The sequence below is a fragment of the Aethalodelphis obliquidens genome, unplaced genomic scaffold, assembly GCF_003676395.1.
Source record: "Aethalodelphis obliquidens isolate GAN/ISIS:26980383/991018 unplaced genomic scaffold, ASM367639v1 scaffold52, whole genome shotgun sequence".
Classification (NCBI taxonomy): domain Eukaryota; kingdom Metazoa; phylum Chordata; class Mammalia; order Artiodactyla; family Delphinidae; genus Aethalodelphis; species Aethalodelphis obliquidens.
This window is the reverse complement of record NW_020837996.1, coordinates 6,508,402-6,522,571: the sequence shown is the minus strand read 5'-3', so window position 1 is coordinate 6,522,571 and position 14,170 is coordinate 6,508,402. Positions and strand designations below refer to the sequence as shown.

General features: G+C 46.9%; 1 long non-coding RNA gene across 2 annotated transcripts; it reads left to right on the top strand.

The window, feature by feature from the left end:
* The first annotated feature begins 1,230 nt into the window (after positions 1-1,230).
* On the top strand, positions 1,231-13,405 carry LOC113608242 (uncharacterized). 2 transcript variants are annotated; one of them, XR_003428276.1, is made up of 4 exons: positions 1,231-1,271; positions 2,210-2,419; positions 8,858-8,954; positions 13,197-13,405. It is a non-coding gene; the product is annotated as an uncharacterized LOC113608242 (long non-coding RNA). The 2 variants fall into 2 exon arrangements; XR_003428275.1 differs by lacking the exon at positions 1,231-1,271 and having other exon boundaries at positions 1,331-2,419.
* The last annotated feature ends 765 nt before the right edge of the window (positions 13,406-14,170 follow it).

The following is a 14,170-nucleotide window of genomic DNA, read 5'->3' as shown; positions in this document are numbered from 1 at the left end:
TTCTCTAGCTGGAATGGGAAGGGACAGCACAGGGAGCTCTTCTCCTGGCCTCCCCTCCCCCAATTAGCTGACCAGGAATTTAGTGACTTTGGCAATAGATGGTTTGAGAGTTGGCAATGGAGGATTGAGCCTTATTGCACCTTCTTTGTGGAGGATATGACAAGGATTGTGAATAAGAACCGGAAGGGACACAAACGATCATTTAGGGAACATGAACAAAGAGCTAGCTTGAAATATAATGATTGAAATATAATGATTAAGAGCTTAAACTTGAATTCACATCTTGGTTCTGCGATTTGGTTATAAATTTGGGCAAATTACTTCATCTCTCTGATTCTCATTGGGAATGATGATGCCTACATCTCCTGGGATTGAGATGAAGATTGAGTTGAAAGAAGGCATATAAAGTGCTTACCTCGTTGCCTGTTGTAGAGATAGCAATCAGTAAGTGATGACTATGTTTTTATTGCCATTGTTATCCTTACTGTAAAGATAAGGTAGAAAGATTAAGTATCTAGACTGTTTGTCCAAGGTATTATTTAGGATTGGACCTGAGGTCTGATTGGTGCTTTGTGGTTCCTTATCTTTTGTTATTTTGATCTCAGTTTCCACATTTGTTATTTAGAAATATATTTTTATTTATATTTTTTATAGAAACATTCTTCTGAGCTCCCAGATATGTGACCTGATAACTTAGAACCCTGAGTGGGTTCTAAGTTAACCTTCTTTTCCTCTTATTTTCCCCAAGTCATTCCATCCCACACAGAACACTCGATATTCTTGAATGGTCCTGTTTTCCCACATTTTTTTGGAGTGAGAGCCATGACTTCTGATTGACATGGCTTCAAAGAGTGTTCACTATCTCATATGATTCACCTGCTGCTTAAGTCTCGTGTGCAACCCTGTTGTCTACCAACAGATATTCCTGCCTCATTTGGTAGCACCTGCTTGGAAGTCAAAGGGGAAGTGATACCTGTGCCTTGTAATAGGCTGGCCATGAACCAAGAGGAAAGTGAGCTGGAAATGAGAGCCATAGAAATTTTTTTTTTTTTTTTTTTTTTTGCGGTACGCAGGCCTCTCACTGTTGTGGCCTCTCCCGTTGCAGAGCACAGGCTCCGGACGCGCAGGCTTAGCGGCCATGACTCACGGGCCCAGCCACTTCGCGGCATGTGGGATCTTCCCGGACTGGGGCACGAACCCTTGTCCCCTGCATCGGCAGGCAGACTCTCAACCACTGCGCCACCAGGGAAGCCCGAGCCATAGGAATTTGGGTAAGTTTTTTGTTTTTGTTTTTTTGGCCGCGGGGCACGGCTTGTGGGATCTTAGTTCCCTGACCAGGGATTGAACCTGGGCCCATAGCAGTGAAAGCGTGGAGTCCTAACCACTGCACCGCCACACCAGGGAATTCCCTTGGGTAAGTTTTGGACACAGGCTTTTGCTAGTTTCTGTGGCCATACATGGATAACTTAGTTTAATTTAGCTTCAGTGTTAGGCTTGCACCTGTGTTGTCGTGTGTGAGAAAAACACTGACCTTCAAATAGTGAGAATCCTAGCCTTAGATCAGTTATGGAATTTCTGTATGACCCTGGGAAAGTCCTTTCTCCACTCTGGGTTCAAGTTACACATCTGTAAAATGAAACAATTGTTTGAGATTTCTTCCATCTCTGAATTGAGGTTCATTAACATATGCCTCTTTTTTAGGAGCAGTAGGAGATGAGTTCAAGTTTTCCCCAGTGTTACTGAAACTGACAGGTCATCATGCTTCAGTTTCTGGCCAGAATCTTTCTTCTGCAGCCCCTGTTGGCTATCAGCCCTAATCCCTCCCTCCAGCGCTGTCTGGTCAACTGCATTTTCTCTCTTCCCTAGCATGTCCTCAGAATCCTTCCGGCAGAGTGAGTGCAGGAGCTGCAAAGAACATCTAAAGGGTCCAAGAGAAGTTCTTGATCTGAGCACTTCCTGTCTCAATATTTATTGTCTACCAAACACAGTTAATCCGCCCCATCTTGCAGAGTGACAGAGGAGACCTGACACCTGCTCATTTTGCTTTTACTGAGTGGGTCTCCCTGGAGACAGGTGGTAGATTGTACCTAATGATGACTGTGAGGTCTCCTGGTATGAAGAAAACACACACACACAAACACAAACACACACACATTCTAGCTTCAAAGCCCAGACCAAGCTGGTAACAATGGGTTCTGTCTCTAATTAGATGGTCAAGAACATGCTCCAGTCAGTCCTTGAATCCACAGAATCAAACCAGCGTCTCATCGTGGGGAGCGTCATTAGCATGAGCGTCATCGACATCATCATTACCATCATCATCACCATCACGCTAGTGGAAACACAGTTCTGTCCAACAAATAATAATTGAGCCTTGACTCTGTTCTGGACACTGGAATACATGCCGGGGGAGAGAGAGGTAAGAAAGAGAGAAACAATAATCAAGTCAACAATTCAGTAAACGGCTTGTGGAGAACAGGCTGTGATAAGTGATGTGAAGGCAGTAACCAGGTGGACGTGCTGGAGGGTGCCTGGGATTGCAGGAGAGGAGGAGGGCTGCACTTCAGCTTGGATGGTCAGAGAAGGCTTCTCTGAGGAGGCGGTGTATGAGCGGAGATCCCTGCAGATTGCTGGGGAGGACAGAGGTGTGGCTGGTACTGAAGGTCAGTTGGGTGGAGGGACAGAAGCAGAGCACGTGGAGTAGAGAGCAAGGGGTAAAGTGATCGGAGGTGGAGTTGCAGAGGTGGGCATGCTGGGCCTTGAGGACCACTGGAAGATTTTAAGCAGGGGAGTGAGATGATCTCTGATCTTAGAGGGCTACTCCGGCTGCTTCGTGAAAAATGGGTGGATTGGAGAGGTACCAGGACTTGTAAAGGCTCGTCACCTCGGGCTCCTCCCCCTCCGTCCTGGCCCACATGCCATCAGTTGCCAAGTGTGCGCTGGAAGCACTCCGGGAACTGTGAGAGGGTTTGAATCCGTGTGGTGGCAGCAGAGAGAGCGAGAGAGAAGTGCTCAGATGCGGAACGTCATTTAAGAAACGCTTATGGAGTTCCTACAGTGCGCCAGGCACTGTTGTAGGGATGAGGGATATGATGAAGAACAGGACAAAGCCCCCATCCTCTTGGAGCTTATATTCCAATGGGGACATAGTCAGCAAGCAAGTAGACCGACGTAGAGTGTTAGATTCAGTAGTATAAATTAGATAGTATATGTAGATAGCATAAATGCTTATGAAGATAACAACGCAGGATGAGGGATCACGAGTGACGGGGTGTTTGAGAGATAGAGTGGTGGTTGAAGATGAATTAGATGAAGTGGGTGGGGGGAGGGAAAGGGAGGCTTGAAGGGTAAGTTGTAGGGTTTGGGCTTGAGCTCTAGGGTGTACGGTAGTGTCACTTACAAAGAAGGGGAGCATGGGGAATAAATAAGCGGGACATCAAGGGTTCTGCCTTGGTCTTACTGATCCTCTAGGGCAGCGCTCCCCAACCTTTTTGGCACCAGGGACCGGTTTCGTGGAAGACAGTTTTTCCACGGTTTGGGGCCGGGAGGGGGATGGTCCAGGCGGCAGATGAAGCTTTGCTCACTCAGCCGCCACTCACCTCCGGTTCCTAACAGGCCTCGGACCTGTACTGGTCCTTGGCCCAGGGGTTGGGGACCCCTGCTCTAGGGCCATCCTCTCCTCAGATGCGGGACACAACGCATGCTTTGTTATAGCAGTCAGCTGGTTTCAGTAGTTGACGGTTTGCATCTTAGAGGCACCCACAGCTTGGGTGTCACATACTCCTGCCCTGCCCAGGAATGAGTCCTGTCAGGTATTTCCCTGTGGGAACAGAGAAGAGCCTCTCTCTGGAGCTCTGCCCTGCCCGCTGATCCCCACCCCCTGGCTCAGTAACCTTAGCTAGTCCAGATAGGAGCTCGTCGTCCTCCCACCCCCTCTTCTCTTGCCCACTCACTTTCCTAAAGGCCCTGCCTCAGCTCATGGTACCAGCACCCACCCACTCGCCCAGCACAGAAAGTTGGGCGTCATCCTGGCCTCCTCTCGCCCCCTCACAGTCCACATCCAGCCAGTCACCCGGTCCTCTTGTTGTTATCCTCGCATCTACTCCTTCCTGTCTAACCTCACTGCTCTCGTCTGAGCACCAGCCTCTGCATCTGACATTTATACTCTTAAAGGTCCTTCCTGCCTCTTGGCTGACTTTATCCCATCTGGCCTCCTTACTGATGCCAGAGTGAGTTTTCTCAAAAGCAAACCAGACTGTATCATTTCCAGGGCTTAGAACCATGCCTCTCCCGCAGTATTGTCTTCAGGATAAAATCCCATCCTAGGACATAAGACCCATCGTGATTGGATGCTGGGAACCTCTTTAGCTGTATCTCTTGCCTCTCTGCACCCTTCATTATATGCTCTGGTAAGACAAAACTGCTTATAGTAAACTGAGTACATGCTACTGCCCATTGCTGTTACCTCTTATGCATGTGTAAACCTCTCTCTTGAGTTCCCATTGAAAGCCTATTTATACTTTAAAACCCAACCCAGAAACCCCCTCCTCTGGAAAGACTTCCTTTCCTCTATGCTACTTCTGGTCCCTGTACATGCTTCTATGTTTACCACTCATTGCATTATAACATAGCGGTCCATTTACTCACCTGTCTCCTTCAATACCAGATGAACTCTTTGAGGGCTAGGGTTGTGACTTATTCTGCTTGATATCCGCAAGTCTAGTATGGGGTCTGATCCAGGAAGTTGGCTCACAAATGATTAAATTGGATGAGTTTGGGTTCAAGTCCTTCAGATGCAACCTGGAAACTCATCCTTCTAGAAACTTCCAGAACCAATAATTACTGACAACAAAGGCAATTTAGTAGGAGTGAATCGTACTTTATGGGCATAACACTGAAGAGCGTAGCACCCGGGAACCATTGTGTATTTCCTAACACCATGTTTAATCAGGGACAGCTCTAATTATAGACGGACCTCTTCCTGGCCCTGGGACATGTACGCAAGTGTATTTATTTATAAAGGCTTTGACCATATTAGAGCAGAGTGCAATGGTTAAAAGCTAGACATCACAATCCAGCAGAACTAGGTCCTGATCTCTGATTGATTGTGAAGCTTTCGAGTGGTACTTTTTCCTCTCTGTGTCTTGGTTTCCTCATCTGTAAAATGAGGATAAAAATGGCTCCCATGCCTTCAGCCTTTGTGAAGACGAAATGACTTCCTGCATCTAAAGTGCTTGATACAGTCGCTGGCCATGACAACTCTGGTGGTGACTCCTGCAGAGACAAAGCATTCACGCTGATATTCAAGCTGCCATTTAAATGTCTCTTCTGCTCTCACTACCGTATGCAAGCAGACTAGATTAGGGTGCCTGTTTGACATCTTAGAAAACTTTAGGACTTTTGTTCATAGCATTCATCGTGACACTGTTTGCGTCATATTTCGTCTGACTTCCTGACTCAGCTCAGAAAGATCCCAGAGGACAAGGACTGTGTTTTTTAATCCTTAACTCTTAGCACAGTTCCTGACACAGAGAAAGCTCTCATTGAATATTTGAATGACTGAGCAAGTCTTTCTTACTAGCATGCTATCTTGGCATGGGGTATTTATGTGTGTGTGTGTGTGTGTGTGTGTGTGTGTGCGCGTGTATGTGTTTGGGGGGCTATTTGGTGAGGTTAGAAGTGAAAGCACTGATAGAAAGCCCATGGTGATGGAGAATGGGGGCAGATTCTGGTTAGGGAGCTCTGCACCAGTATAATTAGAGATTAAGAGCACATAAGGACAGGCCCCGGCATCACAGGATTTTTCAGGCTGTCACTGCCTTAGGCTGTGAGGCCAGTGTGTATAATAAAAATAGTTTGCACAGTTCTGCTTTGGAAATCAGGACTCTGACTGAGAGCTTAGCCAACTAGCCAGCAAGAATAGCTTTCTGGAGCTTGGAGCCTCATGAAAATTCCAAAACTGGGGAATAATAAAAAAAAATAGGTTTGTTTGCTGGCTTTGAAAAACTACATTAAAAAAAAAAAAGCAAAAAACCTTCTCAATATTCTCTTCATCTGCAATACAAATTGTCAGACACTTCCTGTGCACCAGCCCACAGAAGAGAGGAAGAAGGAGCCAGGAATAAAGCAGGTGCTTCATAGGAAGTCATTGGCTAAGGCATGAAGAAGAGTAAGGAGTACGGTGTGGTCGCCAGACTAATGCTAATCTAAGCGTGGGGCACAGGTGAGTGCCGACACCACCTGTTTGTGATTAGCTCCCCATTCGATAGGGAGCTTGCCACAGAATGTAATACATCAACGACATCACTAGGCACACTGTTTGCAGTTCAGCCGCTATTTTTTTCATAGCAAGATATGCTCCATGAAAGTAGCATTGTATTCTTCCCTGTTTTGGTGCAGTCCGTCACTGCCTTAGGCTTGGACCGGTAACAGATAGTTCTCTGACCAGCTGCTTTGAGCAGCACTGGTCTAGAGCATGGACTTCAAAATCAGTCAGACTCAGCTCTGCTGCTTAAGCGAGTCTCCTGAGCTGTCTGAGCTTTGGATTCCAAGTCTGCAAAATGGAGAGTCATTCATTCAAAACAAAGTTTGAGCACACACTGTATACTAGGCACTGTTCTGTGAGTTGAGGATATTGCAGTGACCCTGGCTGATAGGATTCCTGCTTTCATGGGGCCTACAGATAAAGAAGTGAGATAATTACAGCTTATGATAAGTGCTGTTAAGAAAGTCAACTGACTCTTTGATGTGTGTGTAACAGATTGGATGGTTAGGGAGGTTTAAGAAGGAATCAGCTGTGCGAAGAACTCAAGAAAGAGTACTCTAAGCAGAGGCGAGAGCAAGTGCAAAGGCTCTGAGGCATGCTGGGGGAAACAAGAAGATGGCCAGCGTGCCTGGAGTGGAATGAGGGAGGGGAGGTAGAGCATGGGGAGAGGTGAGGTCAGAGAGGATCCAGTTCATGCAAGGCTTAGGAGGGCACAGGGAAGAGTTTGGATTCCATTCTAGAAGCAATGTGATACCATTGGAGGGTTTTAAACCAGACAGAGTTTTTTTTCTGAACCATGTTAAAGAGTTTGGACTTTGTTCAAAGAACAACAGGGACCCACCAAAGATTTAAAAGCCTGAGAGTGTCAGGATTAGAAGCACATTTTATAAAGTTTACTTGGGTTGTGGTAAAGATAGCAGTTAGGTGGGACTAGAGGCAAAGAGACCAGGGCTTCCCCATTGGCGCAGTGGTTGGGAGTCCGCCTGCCGATGCAGGGGACTTGGGTTCGTGCCCTGGGCCAGGAAGATCCCACATGCCGTGGAGTGGCTGGGCCCGTGAGTCATGGCCGCTGAGCCTGCGCGTCTGGAGCCTGTGCTCTGCAATGGGAGAGGCCACAACAGTGAGAGGCCCACGTACCGTTAAAAAAAAAAAAAAGAGACCAGCTAGGGGAAGACATTCTGGTGGAATGAGTGAAGAAGTGTAAGAATGACCGAATTAACATCCTTAACTGGATCGCAAGCTTCCTTATGTCATGAGCCTCACCGCCTCTTGCTTTGGCTGTTCTGTGGCATGAACTTTAGGTCTTTGTGAAAGTCAGTTTTTAATTAACATTCAACTAGCTGAATTGACTAGCTAACATGAAATCAAACTAGATCCTCCATCCACTCTTCAGAAACTGACTGCTTGTGTACAGCGCTGGTCTTGTCCATGGTATAGAAGTCTATCTCCTTTACCTTGTTCTCCTCTCACCTCTCACTTCATACCCACTGATGCTCAAGTCTAGGTGAGCCTATTTCCAACAGCAACTGTACTAGAGGGATTTCCATCTGGAACCAAACAAATGCCTAAGCCCTATTTGGAATGCGTATTTCCACAGTCATCCAGCCAGTGTTGCACAAGGCAAACTGGCACTTGGTCAGCCTGCTTAAAAGAGCTCTTAGTGCTCTTACATGAGAGGCGGGCTGTTCATCACCAGAGACCTTGCTAGCCATCATGTTGGCAACAATGATGAGAGCTGTTTTTTGAGCAACTACCAGGCACTGGGCTAAGGGATTTACGTTTATTCTCTGATTTTAAACCTCACAACAACCTTATATGATAGGTGTTCTTAACTAACTCTATTTTAATGAGAAAGGAACTGGGAATCAGAGAGGCTAGGTAGCTTATCTAATGTCATACAACTCATCGGATGCCTACCAGGATTTGAATGTAGTTCTTGCTGATTCCAAAGCCTTGTGTCATTTTAATAGTAAATTTTAATTTATTTTTTTATTTTAGTGACTCCTTATAATTTTTAAAGTTATTTATGCTCATTGTCACACATTCCAACAATTTGAGATTATATAAACTACTGAAAGTATTTGTTCTGGTTATCGATTGCTGTGTAACAAATCACTCCAAAGCTTAGTGGCTTCAAAACATTCATTTAATTATTACCTCAGATGGTTCTGGGACCTGACTGGGCTCTCCTAGTTGTGTCTCTCTCACTGTCTGTCATCTGGTTGTGGTCGGATATCAGCCAGGGCTGGAGTCATCTTAAAGCATTTCTTACCCTCAGGTCTGGCCCCTGAGGCTGACTGGGATCTCCCTGGGACTCTCTGCTGGAACACATACACTTGGCCTCTCGCTGTGGCCTGGACTCCCTCAAAGTGTGATAGGTGGGATCCAAAAGGAAACGGAAGGAAGTAGAAGCTGCTCATTTCTAAAGGCCTGGGCCAGAAATGGGCAAAGGGCCACTTCTGCTATTTTCTATGGATCAAGCCAAGATTGAGGGGAAGGAGACATTCCATGAACGTCAAAGAATTTAGAGGCCATATTTAAAAACTGCCACAGTCTGCTTCTGACCACAAATTATTTCTTTTCCTCTTTCAGCAAAATGAACTTGTTCCATCACGAGACGCTCCCAAACTTCTCATGCCATCAGGTTCAGGCTTGAAGTCCAGGATCTCGTCTTTGGTATCATTTCCAGGTATGACTGGAGGTGCCTTGAGTGTGGTTTCTTAGTTACAGCTCTTCAAGAATGAGTCTTTTTTTTTTATGAATTACAAAAATTTTATTTATTTATTTATTTATTTTTGGCTGCATTGGGTCTTCGCTGCTGCGCGCGGGCTTTCTCTAGTTGTGGCGAGCAGGTGCTACTCTTCGTTGCGGTGCACGGGCTTCTCATTGCAGTGGCTCCTCTTGTTGCGGAGCATGGGCTCTAGGTGCACAGGCTTCAGCAGTTGTGGCATGCAGGCTCAGTAGTTGTGGCTCATGGGCTTTGTTGCTCTGTGGCATGTGGGATCTTCCCAGACCAGGGCTCAAACCCGTGTCCCCTGCATTGGCAGGCATATTCTTAACCACTGCACCACCGACCGGGGAAGCCCAAGAATGAGTCTTGATCTGAGTATCTGTGAAGTAAAAAGATAACTTACCTGTCTTCCATACCTAACATCCATCTGTGGGCTAGGCATCTGAATGCTGCAGTAAATGTATTGTGGGTTCCTTGATTAGGGTCCAGTTCTAGTCAATGTTTCTCTGCAGCTCTGCCTGTTACCCGCAAACTGGGTTTACCTCTTGGTGGATGTGGAAGCCAAATGACATAACCAAGTCAAAGAGTGGGAGAAGGAAGGATTTATTACTTGCAGTAAGCAAGGAGAACACCTGGGATCTTCCCCCAAACAAAACTGGGGAAGTTTTAAGCTAAGGGTATATACATATTCATGAAGGGGCTGGAGCAGAGAATTTAGCCTAGAATTGGGGCAAAGGTTGACAGAGCTTGAGTTGACTGAAGTCGTGAGGGTCAGGAAAGGTCAATATTATCATTCGTTAGGTTCTGAGCAGCCTGGGGTCTTAGCATGCAGTTAGCATCCTCCATCTGGGTGGGGGGCCTTAGTTCCTACAGAAGTCAGAGCTCTGTATCATAGTGTTATGTATCTCCTTCTCTTTTTGTTCAAACTGATTCTAAAAAAACTTTGAGGATTTTTATGATTTTTACTGGAGTTCCTTGCATGGGGAAAAAAACCATGACACAAATCTTTTTGGCTCCTGTAAGTCCTTTTCTACCTTGGATGCCTTTTCAAACCACTGTGGGACAGCGCCCTTAAGAATCTCAGAAATCCTGTTGTTTATGGAGATAGGAAGGCACACCCTCAAGCTCTTTAGAAGGATTTTGTCTGTTTGGAATGGTTGATGAAGTACCTTAAGCCTCTCTGAGCTCTTAACAAAAGATGCAATGCTCATCCTTTGCTGGAAAGCCATTTTAATTTGAGAATAGTTTGCCCTCTGGAGAAGCTGGGAGTGAGAAGTAGTTTTATTTTCAAACCCAGAAAACACTGGCTTTTACATAACCTCTGCGTTCTGCTTGAAAACCAAAAAAGTTCCTTTTTTTAGCTTCTCTCTCTTCTTTGTATTTTACTAGAGGCAGGTTGGTCAGATCATCATGTTTATGAGGTATGTTTCCTACTTTTTGGCATTACAGCAGACAACAGTGTCACCAAACTTTCTGAAACCGTGCACCTCAGATTGGGACCTGAACCCACACAGCCGAGACTTGAACCTGGCCAAAACCCACAGTCTTCCAACTGAGATCACACACCTGGTTTCAGGGCTTAATGAAGCTCAGGGTTTTTTTTGTTTTTCTTTTTTGCGGTACGCAGGCCTCTCACTGTTGTGGCCTCTCCCGTTGTGGAGCACAGGCTCCGGACGCGCAGGCTCAGCGGCCATGGCTCAACGGCCCCAGCCGCTCCGCGGCATGTGGGATCTTCCTGGACCGGGGCACGAACCTGTGTCCCCTGTATCGGCAGGCGGGCTCTCAACCGCTGCACCACCAGGGAAGCCCAAAGCTCAGGTTCTTGATGTCTCATTGTAGAAAGAATTTAGTGAGAGACAAAGTGATAGGTAAGAAATGGATTTATTTAGAGAGAAACATACTCCACAGAGTATGGGCCACCTCAGAAGGCGAGAGCGGCCTTGGGAGAAACACACGCCACAGACAGAGTGTGGGCCACCTCAGAAGGTGAGAAAGGCAGCAGGGTATGGGAGGTTGTTAGTTTTTATAGTGGTGGGTAATTTCATAGGCTAATGAGTGGGAGGAGCATTCCAGCTATTTCGGGAAGGGGCGGGCATTTCCAGGAATTGGGCCACCGCCCACTTTTTGATCCTTATGGTTGATCTTGGAACTGTCATGGCGCCTGTGGGTGTGTCATTTAGCTTGCTGATGTGAGCGTATACTGAAGCTCAAGGTCTAGTGGAAGTCGACTTGTCCACCATCTTGCACCCATTTGGTTCTAATCAGTTTATATCATATCCTCGGGCTATGTCATTCTTTCAAAGCTTGTGCCCTGCCTCCCTCCCTCCTGTTTCATTTCCCCCACCCACAGGGGTCCCCTTTTGCTTATGGTCCTCAGGCTTGACAAGGCTCATTTAGCCAGTTCTCTGTCAGAGTCTCTCATGAAGTTGCAGTCGTCTGGCTGCGGCCAGAGTCATCTTGAAGAATGGCCCAGGCTACACCCATCTAATCCCTCCTCTGGGAATTATCACTGGGGTATTGACAGAGGAAGCCAGTTAACTAAGGGCAGCCAAGCCGAGAGACATGGGGACTTTTAGAGTCAAAGTGGGGCTGAGCGTAGTATATTACTAGACTATATGCAAGACGGTTGAGAAGAAAGTCATCTTTTGGGAGACAAAACGGAGGTAGAGATGACAGAGAGCACTGGGCACTCTGATTCCTGGTGGCTTTCTAAGCCCATATGTTCTGTCTGGGCTTTGTTTCCATAATACCTTTGCATTCTCACCATAAACTTCCATTTTGACTTGATTCTGAAACAGGAGGGAAGGAGGCAGTCCACGACCTTTGAAAGAATGACATAGCCCGAGGACCATGTTTCCACATGTTGCCAAAGGGCCCCAGGCGGGTAGGGGTGGGCAAAATCGATCCCAGTTGCAAATCCTCACTTTAGATAAAAAGCAGACATTTTTGCATAAAACTACAGACCCCAACGTTGACCTCTGCATCTGACTTCCCAATCCATCTGACTCCTTTCCCCTGGGTTTTTGCCTCCAAAACTAAATGGCATCAGGAGGAAGTAGGTACCAATGCCAATTTTATAATGTTGACACTGAAGAAAGGAAAATCTGCATAGCCCCCTCCTCCCTTCCTCTCTGAGGCCAAGCCCAGTCCTGCCTGTTTAATTACCTCCAGTGATTTCAGCATTAACTAGGTCTGCTGATCCACCCTGCTGTGAAGAACAACAGTCTTGACCAGATCTGATAGTGCAGAGAAATGGGAACCTTTCCCTAGTACCTTTCATGTGGGTCCCAGCTTGGGTTGAGGGTCATGGCTTTGGTGGGTCATAGTTGGAACACATTTGGCATTGGCATTGGCATTGTCTGAGGGTGAGGAAGGGATTCTGTTTCCACCGGTTGCTCTACAGTATCACAGTGGGTCATGGGCATAGCAGTCTGATTAGTGTAGAAACTGAATTTGCATGGCAAGAATATGATTTATCCATAGAACTATAAAAGTACCTTAGTTTCCCAAAAAGTCCTTTGTTTATATAAGTTTGAGAAAGAATCAGTTGTCCTTGTTAAATATTATGGTGATGATGATAATGATTTCATCTGGGGGTAGTGGCTTTCTCCTGGCCCTCTGCTATCAGAGCCTGTGGGGCAGGACGGGCCTGGCTTTCTGATCCTCTGTCTTACTACTTTTTTGTTTTTGGCTGCATTGGGTCTTCATTGCTGCACGCGAGCTTTCTCTGCTTGTGGTGAGCAGGGGCTACTCTTCGTTGCGGTGTGTGAGATTCTCATTGCGGTGGCTTCTCCTGTCGCGGAGCATGGGCTCTAGGTGCGCGGACTTCAGTAGTTGCAGCATGTGGGCTCAGTAATTGCAGCATGCAGGCCCTAGAGCACGCAAGCTTCAGTAGTTGCGGCGCGTGGGCTCAGTAGTTGTGGCTCTCAGGCTGTAGCGCACAGGCTCAGTAGCTGTGGTGCGTGGGCTTAGTTGCCCTGCGGCATGTGGGATCTTCCCAGACCAGGGATCGAACCTGTGTCCCCTGCATTGGCAGGCAGATTCTTAACCACTGTGCTACCAGGGAAGTCCTGTCTTACTACTTTCTCTCTTGCTCATTTACCCGCCTTCTGCTGTTCTTTGACTACCAAGCTCCTACAAGGCCTTTTTTTTGTTTTTAATTGAAATATAGAATATAGTTGATTTACAACGTTGTATTAGTTTCAGGTATACAGCAAAGTGAGAGATTGGTTCAAGATGGCAGAATAGGACGTGTGCTCACTCCCTCTTGCGAGAGCACTGGAAACACAACGAACTGCTGAACAATTATTGACAGGAAGACACTGGAACTCACCAAAAAAGATACCCCACATCCAAAGACAAAGGAGAAGCCACAGTGAGACGGTAGGAGGGGCGCAATCACAATCAAATTAAATCCCATAACTGCTGGGTGGATGACTCACAAACTGGAGAACGTTTATACCACAGAAGTCCACCCACTGGAGTAAAGGTTCTGGGACTCATGTCAGGCTTCCCAACCTGGGGGTCCGGCAATGGGAGGAAGAATTCCTAGAGAATCAGACTTTGAAGATGAGAGGGATTTGATTGCAGGACTTCGACAGGACTGGGGGAAACGGAGACTCCACTCTTGGAGGGCACACACAAAGTAGTGTGTGCGTAGGGACCCTGGGTAAGGAGCAGCGACCCCGTAGGAGACTGTCCAGACCTACCTGCTAGTGTTGGAGGGTCTCCTGCAGAGGTGGGGTGTGGCTGTGGCTCATCGTGGGGACAAAGACACTGGCAGCAGAAGTTCTGGGAAGTACTCCTTGGCGTGAGCCCTCCCAGAGTCTGCCATTAGCCCCACCAAAGAGGGGTAGGCTCCAGTGCTGGGTCACCTCAGGCCAAACAACCAACAGGGAGCGAACCCAGCCCACCCATCAGCAGACAAGCAGATTAAAGTTTTACTGAGCTCTGCCCACCAGAGCAACACCCAGCTCTACCCACCACTAGTCCCTCCCATCAGAAAGCTTGCACAAGCCTTTTAGATAACCTCATCCACCAGAGAGCAGACAGCAGAAGCAAGAAGAACTACAATTCTGCAGCCTGTGGAGGGAAAACCACATTCACAGAAAGACAGACAAAATGAAAAGGCAGAGGACTTTGTACTAGATGAAGGAACAAGATAAAACCCCAGA